This window comes from Lutra lutra, chromosome 8 (assembly GCF_902655055.1).
Source record: "Lutra lutra chromosome 8, mLutLut1.2, whole genome shotgun sequence".
Taxonomy (NCBI): Eukaryota; Metazoa; Chordata; class Mammalia; order Carnivora; family Mustelidae; genus Lutra; species Lutra lutra.
Window position 1 is genome coordinate 10,221,717 of NC_062285.1, and position 16,758 is coordinate 10,238,474.

A 16,758-nucleotide genomic window follows, 5' to 3' on the forward strand; every position below is an offset into this window, starting at 1 on the left:
GAGCCCCAACGGCACAGACTTCCATCTGCGGCTGAACCTGGGGGACTGGAGTTCCCTCTGGGGCTTTAGCAGAGGCTGAAGGGTCCCTGGGAAGAATGTGATGGGGTGAGACGGAGGTGCTGGGGGTTCCTCTTGAGGATAATGTGTCATTGCACTGCACCCCTTCATGGCGGTTCCGGAGACCCCAGGAATAACCCCCCCATCCCCACCTCCTCCTGGACTCCTCCCCCATCTCCCTGACCCTTCTGCACCCCAAGCGCCACTCCTGCCCTGGTAGGAGGAAGAGGGGCTCGAACCTCTCTCACCTCACCCCTGGCTCCTCCCCCCAACTTGCAGCCCTGAGGAGGCTGAACCCCCTCATTGGTCTCTAGTCCTGCCCGTCTGCCACCTGCACCCCACCCCCCGCCAAACGGGTGCTTTTAAAGGAATTGGCTTTAAAAGGGGGAGGACCCCAACCCTCCAAGTAACAAAGAATCATATAATTACTTTACAGCTACTTGTCCTTGGTAATTTGATGCTCGTGTTGCTATAATCACACATTCATGCAGTTAGAGAGTCACAGGGCGTGTGTGGCCCATCCTGGACATCTGTTCTCAAGTGGAGAGAACGTCGGAGAGGGCACCTGGCTGACGGGGGGGCCCCAGACCCGGGCGGGGCAGGTGGGGGCAGGAAACACAGGGTGGGAGTGCAGGTGAGGCTGGGGTGAGCCGGGAGGGCCTGGAGCCAGTACTTAGGGGGAGCCCACAGTGGGGACATGCAGCCCGGTATCCGGAGTGCACACGGCCTGTGTGGGACCCCCATGCCTGGCAGCACCTCCAGTGCCCACAGGCTCCCGTCCCAGTTCAGCTCTGAGGCCAGCCCTCACCTGCCCCCCACTTCTCCACACCCCTGTGGAGGATACCTTTCACTGGGTCTCAGCACACTCCTGCCTCCACCCTCCTCGGGCTGGGCCATGTCCATCCGTCCTCCACACGACCTTCAGACGATCTTCTAAGAAGGCAAATTTGGTGCCATTACTTCCCGCCTGGCACTCACCGGCTTGGCATCGGTTTCAGGGGAAAACGCAGGGCCCTGGTGTGGCCCACGCGGTGGTCCAGCTGCCCCCACGGCACCTTTGTGACCCACACCGTGAGACCCACATCACCCACGTCTCCCGACAGCCCCGACCCTAGACCCACTGCCACTCCCTCCTCCCCTCATCCCTGCAGGCCACCACCAGGAAACTGAGCGCCGCCCTGAAGGGACCCGCTTCTGAGCAGCTCTCACCCCTGCACAGCTGTCCACCTCTGTCCACACCTCCCTGCTCTTCCCCGAGCGGCCCCCTCCGCCCAGAGCCCTCTGCGCTGCCCTCCCCTGGAGGCCCCCTGCCTCCCTGACCACTGGCCCCCCACTGGGCTCCTCGCTTTCCTGCCCCCCCGCCACGAGGACTTTTCTCAGCATCCTCGCCCCAGAACGAAAGTTCCACGAGCAGGGGACTCTTCACGGCTTTCGTGCTGGGACGTCTTGTCCTTGGTTCTCAGGGAGGACTCGCTGAGTGGCCGACTGACACGGGTCCCTGGAGGGTCTGTGTGGACTGAGCCCGTGCTCAGGGATACGCTGCAAGATTCAGGGGTGGCCTCGCTCACGCCTCTCTTCCTCGGGCCCTCGGGTCAAGGGGTGCTTCTGTGGCGACGCGGCTCTGAGGACAATGAGGCGGGAAGGGGTGCACAAAGGAGGGACGGACAGGAGGTGTGTGCATGACGTCCGGCCCTCAGCCTGTAGGTGAACAGCAGGGCAAGCAGAGGGGCTTCTCGGTTCAGGTAGCATCTGGGTCGGGTCAGGGGGCGAGCAGGGGCTGGGGCTCCCCGGCACAAAGCTGTGGCCCCAGGAAGTCTGGCTGACAGGGCCAAGGAAAGCCTGTGGCAGATGAGGGCCAAGCTGGGGTGGGGGGTGGTGGGTCGGGAGGGGGTCCCCGGCTGACCCAGATCCGCTGGCTCCCCTGGGGCACAGGTAGGATGGGGGACAAGTTGACAGAGGTCCCAGGGCACTTTGCCTGGCTACAAGGAGCGAAGGACCCCTGGTGGTGGGGCTGAGTTTTGACCTTCGCCAAGTTGTGGCCAAAGACCCCTCCTAGTCTGCGGGCGCTTCTCCAGCTCCTGGGGCCACTGCGGGTCCAGGCTTGCTGAAGCCACCGCTGGAGATGGTCCGGTCCTGGCTCAGAAGGGCCTGGGGTCTCTGGGAGACTGTGAACTCTGTCCATAGAGTCCCCACCCCCGCCCTTCACCCCTCCACCCCTACCATCTCCCCCCGCCCCCCCCGGGTGAGTACAAATGGGAAGATGGGAAGGGACACGGTGAGCTTTCTGCAGAATTCTCCACCACACCTGCCACCAGGCTCTGCTCTGCCCCATGGGACCCTCCACCAATCACCCGCCAGCCTTTTGGGAGGTCTCCCTTGAGGGATGCCCCTGCTCCTCCCCCCAAGAAGCCTGTGGACACAGTCTAGGCTACTCTTTAAAAGGAAGACGGTAATCCCTCACTACTTTGTGACGAGCAGACGACTCGTTTCCTAGGGCTGCCGTAACGAACAGCACAGACTTAGTGGCTTAACACAAAAGAGATTTCTCTCTCCCAGTTCTGGAGGCCAGAAACCAAAACTCAGGGAGTCGCCACACTCCCTCTGGAGGCTCGGGGACACAGTCCTTTCTTGCCTCTTCCGGCGTCTGGAGGTCCCTGGCATGCCTTGGCTTCATCTTCCTCCGACTTCTCCTGTGTCCGTGTGTCCTTTCCTGCCTCGCAGAAGGACACTCTCATTGGACTTAGGACCCCCCAACCTCAAATGATCTCATCTCCATTCTCCCCTTCATTACATCTGCAGAGACCCAATGGCCGAATAAGGTCACGTTCTGAGGTTCCAGGTGGACGTGAACTTGGGGGTCCCGCTCTCCAGCCGGCTACGGCTACCGTGTGTGGGCATCAGGCTGCGTGTTCGCCTCGTTACCTGACCAGCTTCACAGGCCGTGGTTCATGTTCAGTAAGAAACTGAGGCCAGAAGACACAGGTTGTCCCAGGAGCACCCCCCCCACACACACACACGCACGCGCACACGTACACACACTGGGGCTGCCTCCAGCATCCTTGCTTATCTTCCCCCGGGCTGTGCTGTGGCTGAGATGGGGTCCTTCCAGGAGGGGTCCACAGCCAGGGAAACGGCCAGGCTCTGCCCGGCGCTCTCAGCTATGGAGCTTTCTGGGTCTGTGATTGGGTTGGGGAGGGGCTAGCCAACAGCCCAAACCGCTAAGTATTACATAAACCCGGACAGCAGAGAGGCAGGAACCCCAGAGAAGCCAGCCCCAAGAGTCGGCCCCTCTGCCAGCCACAGAGCATGAAATCCATGGAAAGGCCGCAGTCGGCGGGGTCCGCTTCTCTGTAGAGGCCTGCAGCGAGGAAAGGGCATTTTCAAAGGTTCCCTTCGTTCAAATAGCAATCGTGTCCCATCCTATGCAGGCGGTGTTTTGAGTCCTGGTTTCGAGGAAGTGTTCTTAGCGCATGGTCCTCTGAGCTTTAAAGAGGGGTCAGTCACCTGGTGGCCGCGCAGAGCGCACCGACGTGAAGAGAAATGGGAGACGCCGGCCGTGCCCCAAGCACCGATGCGGAGACGTGCGGGGGTGGGAGGCCAGAGCTGCTGCCTCGGAAACGCACCCAGAACACCACACAGTGGCCCTTCGGGGGAGCCTTGTGGCTGTGGTGACCGTGCAGAAGTAAAATGAAATGAGGCCAGAACTTTCCATGTGTACGACCACCCGAGGACAGAAGGGAATGGCATCGCTGGTTAAGAGAAGAACAAGGTGTCTGACCACTTAAGCACTGAGGCCCTTGGTCTGCATTTCCCGGCTTCACGTCGAGGATGAGTCTCATGTTTCTGGAAGGAAGGATCGAAAGGAGCTCACAGTGATGAGGCTGGAGAGGGCTTCTGCGAATGGCTCCTCTTGAGGGCGAGCGATGAGGGGCCGTGGGTCTGGGGATACCTGCCAGGGTGGGAGCAAGGAGCGTGAACAGCCAGCAGGCAGCCCCCCGCCCCGACCCGGTGCAAACCAGGCCGGGCCACCCGCTGGTCGCCCCTTTCTTTGGGTTCTGGTTCTAAAGTGCCAAGCGGTCTCTCAAGAAAGTCAGATACCACTTCTTGCATTTCCCGAGGAACCCAAGGGAGGCTGAGGGAAGGAGACGTTTGCCCAGAGGTGAACGGCCGTGGAGTCCCGTGATCTTACCTGGAAGGTGATTCTGTCACTGTGCGGGGTTGGGGTCAGTCAACCCAGGGGTCTTCCCTCCAGAAGCCAAAGTCATCTTTTTTTTTTTAAAGATTTTATTATTTAATTATTTTAGAGAGAGTGTACATGGGAGCAGGGGGAGAGGGAGAGGAAGAGGGAGAGAAACCCAAGCAAACTCCAAGCTGAGCACAGAGCCCGAAGCCCGGCCTGATCTCACAACTCTGAAATCATGACCAAAACCAGGAGTTGGATGCTTAACGGACCAAGCCACCCAGGTGCCCCAAAGACATTCTTTTTCAATCTTTTTTTCTCCTAGAATCCTTCTGTTGCCTGATATTCCGATAGATTTTTCAAAACAATTTGCTCTCCTAGAAGACACTCACGGCCTTTGGCTAGCACGTGCTAGGTGCTCCGTAAACAGTGCTCAGGAAACGCAAGAATCCTGTCACTGTCTCCAACTTCAGCCCATCTGCTAATCACTTGGTGTGCATTCATTTGTGTGCAAAGCTGCCTGCCAGACCGTATGGGGACACAGAGATCCAGAGCACGGTCTTTGCCCTCAAGGGGCTTAGAACCCAGGTTGGTGGCAAGACCCCATCCTGGGACAGGTGGTGTGACCCAAGGCAGCATGCCAGAGGGCCAAATGAGTGGCCTGTACAGGCGCTGTTGGAGGCGCTCATGGGAGGAGCGAGTCCACTGAGCTGGAGGGTTCCAGAAGATGCCCAGAGCAGGGAGAATTTGAGCTGACTTTGAATTATGATTTCCAGTGGTTTTTGTTTGGAAAAGAAAATAATTTCTTTCTGCTTTGGTGGTCACTCATTTTTCTGTCTTCTTCACATGTCCTCAGATGGCAAACACAGAAGCGCCCGAGGTGTGGTCATTGAGTCCCTCCCGTATTCTGTCTACACTCCTTCCTCTGCTGACCCCGAGTTAGACCCCCCACATGTGGACAGTTGTCCCCTGGGCTTCTGCTGTCTGGATCTCGCCTCTGAACCACAGACTTGAACACCCAACACTCTGGGCGACATCCACACTAGGACTTCAAAGAGAACTTTCAGACTTATGTCCAAACTCGGTCTGATCCTGCCTCAGTTAAGAACACCACCGCCCTTCCAGCGAGTCAGCCCAAAAGCCTGAGCACTGGGCACCTGCCTCCCTTTCCCTGGGATCCGACATCTGATTTGTCAGCATATGGCGGGGAAGTTACTGCTTCTCACGCGGTCACCATGATTCTCCCCCTGGTGTTCCATGGTAGCTTCCACTCCTGTGTGCTACACCATCTGCCTCTCCCCTTCTCTGCTTCTCCTCTCCCCCTCCCCGCCTCTCCCCTCCCGCTCTGGGACCCGCTCTCCTGCCATCTTCCTTCTTGCTGACTTTCCGCAGCCACCTTGACCTCCTGGCTGGGCCGCTGGCTCTCCAGGCACGTTCCCACCATGGCTGCTTCCTTGACGTGGAAAAGGTGACCCCCTCCCCCACCCCGGTAGCCTTCCAGTCTCACTGGAGCCCACCGTGACCAGTCCTTAAGCCACGGAACCCCCATATCCTCCATTCCTCATACCCGCGATGCTCTCCCAAATGTGGGACAACTGGTTTCCCAGCCGCTGCTCGTTTCCAGGGGTGAATACCCCTTGGGGCCGGTTCCCACCTCCCCTCCCAGAGCTCGCCGGGTGCACAGTTGGGCCGAGACGCACACAGCCCCTCCACACACACTGCCTGTACCCTGCTCTGCCTCTCGACAGCACGGCCTCCCACTTCTAGCATTCCGGGCAGACAGACTCATTGTGTTTACCGTGTCTTATCTGGGCCCCAGCCCCCCGCCAGAATGTAAGCTTGGGGGAGACAGGGTTTCTGTTTCTTCGTTTGGTCTCATTTATTGTACCCCAACAGCCACCCCAAGACCCCGGAGCAGGAGCCGGGTGCTGAGCCTGGACGGCCTCTCCCAGCCCATCAAGGCTGGACACACTTTACCCAACGACATCATTTCCTCTGCACGCAGAACCCTCGCAAGTTCAGTCCTTTAATTCCCATGTGACAGAGCGAAAACAGAGGTTCCAGAAGTTTAAGCTGCACCCTCCAAGTCACATGGCGAACGTGTGACAGAGTGGGATCCAAGTCAGACCCGAAGCCCCAGGCTGTCCCTCTTCTGCCTGCTTGTGACATGTCTGCCTCCGCGGGGGCCATGGGACCCAGGGCTCAGCCTCCCATGCTGGAAATGAGGGGACAGGCTCAGTGACATTTCAGGGAGACTTCAATCCTTAATGGGGCGGCATGAGTTATTTTTAAAAACAACAGAAGCAGAACTGAAATTCATTTCACCCTGAAATAACAGTACCAGGAGGTGCTAACAAAAACTGAGGGTGGAGGAGGTTTCTCTGCAGGGACCGCTGGCTTCAGACATCAGCCCCAGCCGCGGAGGAGGCCACATGCTCTTTTGCCAATGGGGTGAGAAAGGGAAATCGGTGTTTCTGTTTTCACAGAAAGTGGGCTGGCCCAGGGCCAGGACCAAAACTAGAGATGCTGCGGGGGCACAGTCCATTAAATGTCCAAGTCTAGATTTTGGCTCAGGTCATGATCCCTGGGTGGTGAGATCGAGCCCCGTGTCAGACTCCACACTGGGCACGGAGCCTGCTTGAGATTCTCTCTCTCCCTTGGCCCCTGCCCCTCCCCTGCTCGCTCACCTGCTCTCTCTCTCTCTCTCTCTCTCTCTCTCTAATAAATAAATATTTAAAAATAAATAACTAATAAAAATAAAATGGGACATCCAATTCCAAGCCCCAGCCCCCATAATACAGTGACTCCACACACGTTAGTCTCCTCGCAGTGCTGGTTCTAATTCAGTTCAAGGGTAGATCATATGTTAAATTAATGTGACTCTGGAATGATAGTAGACACTCAATACATTATAAAACCCCAGTAATCTGGAACTGGCTGGGACCCTGGAGGCTATGGGGCTGGTGGCTCTCAGCTGTGTGCACATCTCATTCACTCACAGGCCGAGTGGATTGGTCTGGGGAGGACCGGGGCATAGAGACATTCTAAAAGCTTCTGAGTTTTTACATGAGGGTCTGATGTTGGAGATTTTTTTTTTCCTAAAGATTTTATTTATTTATTTGACAGACAGATCACAAGTAGGCGGAGAGGCAGACAGAGAGAGAAGAGAAAGCAGGCTCCCTGCGGAGCAGACAGCCCGATGCGGGGCTCAATCCCACGACCCTGAGATCATGACCTGAGCCAAAGACAGAGGTTTAACCCACTGAGCCACCCAGGCGCCCCAATGCTGGAGATTTTTAAGGGCTATTCCTCCGTTAGCACAGAGCATGCAGGAATGACCCAGGGACCCAGGCATGACTCCCAGGCCACTGATCATTGTTCTGTGCCACGCTCCATCCTGGCCAGGCAATCCACTAGTGAAGAAATAATCATTGCAAGGGGATGGCAAAGTTGAGCCTATTTGGAATTTTCTTCCAAAGACCTTAATGTCCCCTTGGTCCCCAACTGTCTGTGTAAGAGACTGACATTTTTGGCTACTTTTACTGTTCTGGGTAACTGAGGAGCTGACCTTTTAAGTCTTATGAGGCAGCAAAGCCTGATGGTAAAGCCCGCTGGTTGTGGACACTGACGACCTGGGTTCTGTGTGGCTCTGCCCTCTCTTGCTGTGTGATCTTGGGGAAATCACTGAACCCCTCTGAGCTCTGGATCTGCCGTGAGTTGCGTGGGAAATAATGGAATAATGAGTTCCGTGAGCATTAAGGGGCCTGGCCCAAGTGAACACTTGCTGAACAAGGACTGCTTTTAGGACCAAGTGCTTCCCTATCACTTGTCCATTGAGCAGCCAATGATGGTGGTAGATGGAGAAAGCTGGAGGAGAAAGCTGACACCAGAAGTCAAGGACTTCCCCAAGATCACACAGCAGGCCAGGAGACGGGTCTGGGACCAGCACCCTCCTGGACACTCCCATCTGGCCCGGGGCTTCCCACAAGCACTCCAGGAACTCAGGTGTGCAACTGCTCTCCCCAGGCCCTGTTCATGCTAATGGGCTACTTTTACCGAGACTGGGAAATCAGCACTTTGTGGAGACTCCTGTGTGGCGAGCACATAAAAGGCGAGACGGAATCCACTGGTCCCATAAACTCAGGCCCCCGGAAGGAACGTAATTAAAGTCGTGAATCCTGGAAACAGTGGCTGCTTCACACAATCCCACGATCGGGGGCCAGGACAGAAAGAGCTGATTTGCAGATGAGTGCAAAGTGCTTAGCTGCGGACTTACTGTCCGGTAAGAGACCGTCCATCGTGTTTATGGGGGGATGATCACCCCCGATCACCTGGGCCACCATGGGAGGCTGGCCCACCCAGCCCCAGCAGGGCCTTGGGACAGCCGTGATGAAGGGACCGCCTCTGGAGTCAGTGAGAACGAATGTGACGAAGGCCACCAGAGAAATGGGGTGGGGGGAATGGCCTCCCATTCCCCACGGGTCTCTCTTCCAATAAGATTTGTTCATGCTGCATTCATTTCCCCTGACAAGCAACCGCCAGAGACACTGGAAAGAAGCCAGAGGCGGGGGAGGGGAATATTCGACCAAGGAGAGTAACCAACACGCTCCCAGCATGGCAGTGGGAGGCCGGGCCAGTAACTGCCTGGGTGATAGGAGTGTGTCCCTGGCCCTCCCTGGACCTGTCTCCTTCATAAAGTGACCAGGTTAGACCAAGCTCTGAAGTTCTGTGAGGCTGCGGCCCCTGGCCGGAGAGCGAGGCTGGCTGTTGCCGGGGATGGGCCCTCCAAGGAGCGGCATGGCACCCAGGGCCCCCCATCCGGCCCACAAAGGGTTTGAGGATGAGAGCATCACATCCCCCTGGGAAGTTTTCCTCTAGGAACTGAACTCAATATTTGGGGTGCCCGGGTGGCTCAGTCAGTGAAGCATCTGCCTTCGGCTCAAGTCATGATATCAGGGTGCTGGGATCGAGCCCCACATCGAGATCCCTGCTCAGCCAGGAGTCTGCTTCTCCCACTCCCTCTGCTCCCACCTCATGCCCCACCCCTGCCCCACTTATGCTCTCTCTCTCAAATAAATAAATAAAATCTTTGAAAGATTTTAAAGAAAAAAAAAGGAAGGAAGGAAGGAAGGCAGGCAGACTAAGAAACTGGGCCTCTTTTGTCTTGGAAGAGTGGGAAATCACAGAGGACCTTGGATGCCAGTGAGGGACCTTTGGATCCTACAAGCACTGAAACCATCCAGCCTGTGTTTAAGGATGTCTGTAACAAGGATACCAAAGGAGAGAGAAGAGTCAGGGCCCAGTGCTTTCCAAGGCAAGGTCTGGGGCCTGGGAGCCTCTTGGAGCCCCTCTGTTCAGCCCTGTGTGTTCCCATTACATCTGAAAATTGGAGCCTACCTAAAGGCTTATCATTATTATTATTATTAGCCAGTCTTTTTAAAAAGACTTAAAGGCAAGAAAAGCAAAGAAGGAGAAGAGGGAAAAAAAAGTGCATCCAGCCATAGTTTGACTTGCCATTCTGAAATTTCTACTTCCCGTTAATTAGAGGAGCCAAGAAATCACCCTTCAAAAACTGGCTCTTCCACCAAAAATGCCAACTGCTCCACATTTTGTGGGAATGCGCTGCTGGCCTCCCTCTGGAGCCCAAGCCCCAATGGCAAAGCATCCCAGCCACATGGTTGAAACTGCCACTCGGGGCCACCTTTGCGGGTTAACTGCCACGTGGAGAGTGAGCCTGTCTTGACCTCTTTGTCTGTCGCCTCAGAAGTAGGCCCCTCCTCGGCGCCCCTCCCCGGGGCCCAGGCAGGCTGAGCCGCCCCCTGCCCCCCAGAGGCCCAGCCCCAGGTGCAGCAGCAGCTGGATGCCTTACTCCTCCACGGGCTCCTGGCTCCGCTCAGGGCCACGCAGAGCAGGGGAGCAGGGTGGGACGAGGCAGTGGCAGGCAGCAGGAGCTCCGGAGCTGGCCCCCCACACAGGGCGGCCTCCTCAGCTGCTCCGCTGCACTGGGTGATCAGAAAGGGAAGCAGGTGACCCTCAGTCCTCTGGGCCCACCACATGGCACATCTGGAGCTTAACCCCACGGACACTGAGAAGGGGACCCCTGGGGTGAGGCTTTCCACCATGGAGGACTGTGATAGAGCGATTTATAAATTATAATAAACACATATTGGTCTTTGTCCCTGTTTCTGGCACAGAGCTCCTAAAACCCTTGGAAATTCCTAGGTGGCAAGAGCACTAAAGGGGTCACAGTCAGTGTTAATGAGGTGACTCTAGAAAACACTGAAGTTACCTAAGGACTGGGGTTGGTCACCAGGGGAGCCAACCATGTGATTGGTTGGTTGGGACTTTGCGTCCCTCCACTGACCTCTGAGATGGGGAGAGGGGCTGGAGATTGAATTAATCACCGACGGCCAATGATATAATCAATTGTACCTATGTAATGAAGCCTCCATAAAAACTCAAACAATAGGTCCAGAGCGCTCTGGGGTCGGTGAGCGCGTGGAGCTGCTGGGAGGTGGCGCGCCTCGACAGGGCATGGAAGCTCGGTGCCTTTTCCCCATTCTTTGCCCCGCACATCTCTCCCGTCTGGCTCTTGCTTTGCTATCCTTTCTCATAGGCCAGGAGTCTCGTGAGTAAAATGTTTCTCTGTGCTCTTTGCCCCACACAGCAAGTTATTTGAACCCAAAGCCAGGGTTGCTGGAACCTCTGATCCCCAGGCAGTCGGGAGCACAGGTGACAACCTGGACTTGGGATTGCGTCTGAAACGGGGCAGGGACAGAGTGGCAGGACCCAGCACTTACCCTGTGGGATCTGAGGCTACCTGCAAGTAGGCAGTGTCAGAATCGAGCTAACTGTCTGGTGGGGTGCGACACACACACACACACACACACACACACACACACACACACACACACTGATATTAGTGCCGGAGTCATAGACAGGAAACAGAGTTGTTTCCCCAGGAGAAAAGAAAACAAAGGGATGGACTGCAGGCTTCCCGCAAGAGCTGTCATCGCCATAGGAGGGATCAGAGCGACTCACGACCGACCCTGAGAGGTAGAAGCCGGGTCTCTGATGCAAGCAACAAAAAGACAAAATTCCATTCTGCCAAGGAGAGACGTGTTCGTCGAAGGTGTGTGGGCTGTCCCAGGAGATGGCGTGTTCCCCCATGAAGGGGTGGGAGAAGAACCCGGGCGCCACTGGCGGGGGCGCTGGAGGGCTGCACTCCATCTTATTACAAGTCCCTGGGGCTGTCCCAGCCCAGAAAGCGAGGGCACCTGGGTGCCAGGTGGAGGGGAGGGGAAGAGCGGCTTCCACTCCCAGTTCTGCCACCCGTTTGCTGACCGTGGGATTTGGCAGGTCACTTAACTTCTCTGAGCCTTGGGCTTCTCATCTCCAAGACAGCAGGTCTCAGAGAAGGTCTTCTCCCGGAGTTATTTCCAACCTTAGGTGTGGCCGCACTGCCCCGCCCCAACACCCGCCCCAACGCCCCGTCCTCTGGCCAGAGAGGGGCTGGGCATGGGGCCCTTCAGAGCCAAAACAACGGAACAAGTCTTCACAAAGCCAGGAGGCACAGTGCGGGGTGCGTCAGGTGGGACGTTGGGCAGAATAAGGTCAGTGACTCCAGCAGAGAGGCTCTGAGGCTCAAGTGTGAAAGGGATGGGACTCATGGCGGAAAGCACCCCTTGCAACTCGAGATGTGATGTGATTGGCTTCAAGGAAGTAAAATAAATAAAAGGGAAAGACAGCTGTCACTGGGAGCAGATGACCACCATCACCCCCTTTTATTCCGCCAAGCAGCGAAATGGATGGCGTCGCTGGCTCACGGATCTATCCAGAGGCAGTGAAAGCTCACAAGATGGTGGGAGAAATGTGAAATTCCTCAGATTCTGGTGGAGGCCTGTGGTGGGGAAGGGCGAAGGAGAAGCAGGGGTCTGTGGGAAGGAGTTAAAAGGGCAGAAAAATCATATGGGGAGGAAAGAAGTAGCCAATAAAGCAGAAAAGGTGGCCTAGGGGATATCTATGAGGGGTCATCCCATGACCCATCCCATGGATCTGATGGCCCCATTCTTTGATAATAAAAGGCACAGGATTTCTAGACCAGGCCCAGGATGGAGGATTCAGGGGAGAGGGGGAGGTAGATATCTAACGCCTGATTTTTCTTCTATCCCCACCTCTGAAGTTTAGATTTCTCACCAAAGACCTTAAAATCTATCTGAACAGCCTTGGTATCTCCTGGGCTCATGTCTGTTTGCTTTAGTGGGATGGTGGCCAAGTTGGTCATAGCCAAGGGCTTAGAGTAAGTCTCAGTTCCAGTCAACCCAAGCAAGAGACTCATCTTCAACCATTGTTAATGGTTGAAAAAATAACAGGATAGAGTCCTTTGGGTTGTCTCTTACCCACTCTTTACTTCATACCCTGGGAAAGAGATAAGGAGCTGGAATGACAAGAGAAAAGTGGGAGAGGCCGCCATCTTGGCTCTCCAAACTTTGATGCATGGTCTCACAGTGTCAGAATCATATGGAGGGTCCCACAGACTGAGAGACTGAGCCTGCCAGGCTGCAGAGATGTTACAGGGGCCAAGGGTATGGGAAGGAAGATTGGAATGGCCTCTCAGAGTGCGAAGGTCTTAGAACCTTAGTTCTAGAATCTGCTTGGGAGGGGGGTATGAGCCTCTTCTTCTGATTCAAAATTTTCAAGCAAAGGTATCTTCCAGAAAGCGGGGGCAGGTCTGTTGGAGAAAAGAGTTCTGGGAAAAACCAAGGTAATTTCTTACCTACTGGCAGAAAGGGGGTGGGAGGCCTGGAGTTGGAGATGAGACTGGAGAGGTTCTTGGACGAGGCCGTGAAGGGGAGGCAGGGAGTCTTAGCACGGCCCAGCCAAAGCCTGGCTGGAGACAGTCACAGTGTTAACAAAAAGCCTCAGTTTCATGAGCTTCCTGAGGGTCTTCCAGAGTCTTCATGATCAGCCTGGGCAGAGGAAGAGAGAGTAGAGGCCAGAGGAATTTTAAAGAAAGAGAAATGTTACAAGCTCAGGTCTTGTAGTCTTTTAGAGACTAAAAGAGAAATGTCACAGAAAGAGAGGGCAGTGGACACCCCAAACAGGACAGAGGTGGGGAAACTCCCAACCCTCCTCTTAGGACAGAGAGCCAGGCCCAGCTCAGGGTGCCGCTGTCCCATTCCGGCTCCCCACGATAAGGATCAGGTGGTATTAAGGTGGTGTGTGCAGGGTGTGTACAGCCGGTGATGGATGCCTGGTGTGGGGGAAGGTGTGAGTCAGGCAGAAAAGACAGAGCTACATTAAGGACATCCAGTTGGTGGCATTATATGGGAACCCCCAGGTGGGTGGAAGTAGAGAAGAGCGGTGGGAGGTACCTGACTGCCACGGGCTTTGCAGGCCAGGTCAAGAGGGATGAGCTTTCTCCTACTAGCAAGCGGAAGACGTTGACACGAGGCAGGAGATGGACAGATTGGTGAGACAGCCAGTGTGTGCGTGGGTCTCCTCTACTGTCCCAGATGGCCACTCTCCCTTTGTGCCCCGAGTTTTCCCCAGCCAGCTTTCCACACCAGCGTTTGGCACAGAGAAGGTATTAAAAAGAAATTACCGAATGCATTCATGGACAGCGTGGTAGTTACAGGAATCCAAAGGAGTGGTGTCTAAGGAGTGTTAAATACGACACAATGTTTACAACCACCAGATAGAAAGCCAGTGATGAAAAAAGAAATTTTTTTCCATTATTTCTCTTAGGCAGAGAAATCTCTTTGAAATGAATATTTGGATAAGTCACTTATGGAGAGTGATGTAATTACTAAGCGATCGCCTAACTGCCTTTCATGGGAAGTGGGTCTAGTTAATCGTGTAACCCTGGCCCAGGGTTTTGGGGCAGGTTTCGGAGAAGAAGATGGGGCAAGGCTGCTGTGCTCTGTCTGAATGCAGGAAGGGCGACCACAGAGGTCGCACATTTCCAGAGAACAGGGAGCTAGAAAACACAGAGAGAAAAGATTTAGAGCAACGAAACATCAAAGTGGATCTTTAAGTGTTTTGCTGTGATGTCAGCGCCTCTACCCGTCTTCCTGCAAGAGCGTCTATAAATCCTATGGGGACACTGCTGCCATCGCGTGCAGCAACGAAAATGTTTTGAGTTCTGCTCCCAAGTTGGTGCAAGATAGAAATCGAGGCCATTCCCCCAAATGCTGGGGCCAGAGGACCAGGGAGACATGTGGCACCAGCAGACGGACCATGGAGTCACCCATACTGGTCATAGCTTACAGACTCCTGAAGACATTCCCTGGGAGGAGACAGGGTGATGGATATGAAACAGTGGTGGACACGGGTGTCCTTGGGATCATGGCGGGTCAGGTCCAAAGACATGCTGACCGGGGGACCACCAACAACAGCACCGTTGGCATCCCCCATTCTCTCCGTCTGCATGGTGGTCTTTGAGTCTCACAACCCAGCAGGGACACAAAGAGGGCAGGAAACCAATGGGACAAAGACTCAAAAGGTTGTTTTGTGGTGGCCTGGGGGGGATAAATGGCAGTAGGCTTTCACACCAAGCGGCGCTCTGGGAATCCACTTCACCCTATATTTTCAGTGTACGTTCACTGAAAAAGAAAAACAGAGCTTCATGAGAGCCATTGGAACCCTCCCAGGAGGAGGGCTTACCCTGCTCCCGCCGGTGGCTCTCCGGAGCCGGGTGCGGCCCGCCACACCAACGTTCTGTGATTAAAGCAATCCTGGCCAGTGCGGCTGTTCCAATTAAACTCCTTAAACACACACACACACAACATTTTCAATAAAGCGAGGCCAAGCGCAGCATGCCTGAGTCATTACTGTAGTCCTCTTCTTCCAGGAAGATGAACGAATATGGAGTAGAGAGTTGAGAAATTTTGATCAAGCAATGTGTTTTAAAGGTTTTTATTTCCTTCCTCTTTCATTAAAATCACACTGCTGTGATCCTCTTCTATATAGAACGTAGCTATATACACGCACAGTGTGGGGCTTCTACCCACTGAGGACAATAGGACCCTCCCTGGGAACTCATATCGTCTTTAAGATCTGTTGGGGAAAAGCAACACATACAAAAATATAAATGAAAATGGCCCCAGATAGTACTATATAAAAACAAGTGCTTATTCCCATTGCTAGGGTAGTGGCTTTGAACTTGGGAGCACAAGAGAGATATACTTATTAGCTCCAAGAAGCAGACTGAGATCTGGGGGGTAAGTGATAAGAGGGAAGCCAATGGAGCCTACAAGCCCCCTCCAAATGGCTAGGCTGACAGGAACTAAACCCAGCACGATAGTTCTGTCCCCAACACTTCCCCTCCCTTCAGTTCAGTGACCGGAAGGGAAGGGAGAGGGGAGGAAAAGGGGAGGCCAGCTGGGGAGAGAGAAAAAAGGAGCAGGGAGCAGAGCAAAAGGTCCCAGGTAACTTCGGTCGCAAGGATAGAAACCAAATGATACCAGCCTAAGAGAAAAGGAGTGGCAGACCACAAGGACAGAGGGGTTAGTCATGGAAATGCACTTGGGTGGGCCTAAGGCAAGTTCTGAAACAAGGACCCAGAAAATCTCCAGAAACCAGGCCTCTCCCAGTTTCTTCCTGCTTCTCACCCACTCTGCCTGTACCTTCTTCCTCTTCTTCTCCACTCCCCTCTCTCTGCAGCCCTGTGCCCTCCACCTCTCAGCCACACAGCTGGTCGTGAAGGCCCACGCTAGGTAATGATCCCACACCCCCAGCTCCTTGTGGAAGACAGCTGTCCACCTCTGAACCCCAGGGTGAGAATCTGGCCAGCCCATGGGCCCATCTCAGCCCAAGGCCAGCAGAAGGGGTCATGAGATGCACACGTGGGACAGAGCCCCACTGCAGAAGGGACAGATATCAAGGAGGGGTGGGCTTCTGGGCTAGAGGGGTCACCCAAAAGGTTAGATGACAGGATGCTCTGGAAAGGGGAATATGGAAAATGAGAAAAGAAGGCCAGAGCTGTCTCTTTATCTTCCTGTTCTGAGGAATCTTAGTCCCTCTCCCACCCTCAGTTTGAAAGGGCAAAATACTACACGGAGAAATTTAGTCTAAACAGACACATGCTGGGGTATGTCTCATGGAGCCTTCCGGAATCCCTCCCTCCACATCTCTCTCACTTGATAGCTACCAAACAGGAGCGGCCTGTTGGACCCCTCTTCACTCCAGGGAGACCACTCAAGAGAGTGAGTGGTAGCTGAAGGGTGTCTTCCTTGCAGAAACCTACCTTTCCGGCATTCTCTTCCCCATACACCCGCCATGTTTCCAACCCTCTGGCTGCCTTCCCCGACTCCATCTCCTCTCTGTCATACCTTCCTCTCTCCTGTTCTTTTGCGGATAGTTTCTTCACCAAAGAGGTGACCAGGATCTGACTGTCAAATCCACACTGCCATTCTAATAATACCTTAAAATTTCACTATCGTTTAGCTCACTCCTACACAAAGAGGTCAAGGGACACAGACAAGACCAAGGAATCAGGGTTCCGCCTTGCCTTCCTCACA

General features: G+C 54.7%; 1 long non-coding RNA gene across 2 annotated transcripts in view; it reads right to left on the reverse strand.

The window, feature by feature from the left end:
* Positions 1-16,758, reverse strand: part of LOC125107867 (uncharacterized) — a 56,699-nt gene that overhangs the window by 7,867 nt on the left and 32,074 nt on the right. Inside the window, exons 3-4 of one of the 2 annotated variants that reach the window (XR_007129678.1) lie at positions 13,014-13,206; positions 487-990 (exon numbers count right to left, since the gene is read on the reverse strand). This is a non-coding gene — a long non-coding RNA (uncharacterized LOC125107867). Of the gene's footprint in view, positions 1-486; positions 991-11,542; positions 13,207-16,758 lie in introns of those variants that run through there. The other variant, XR_007129679.1, reaches the window with a different exon arrangement.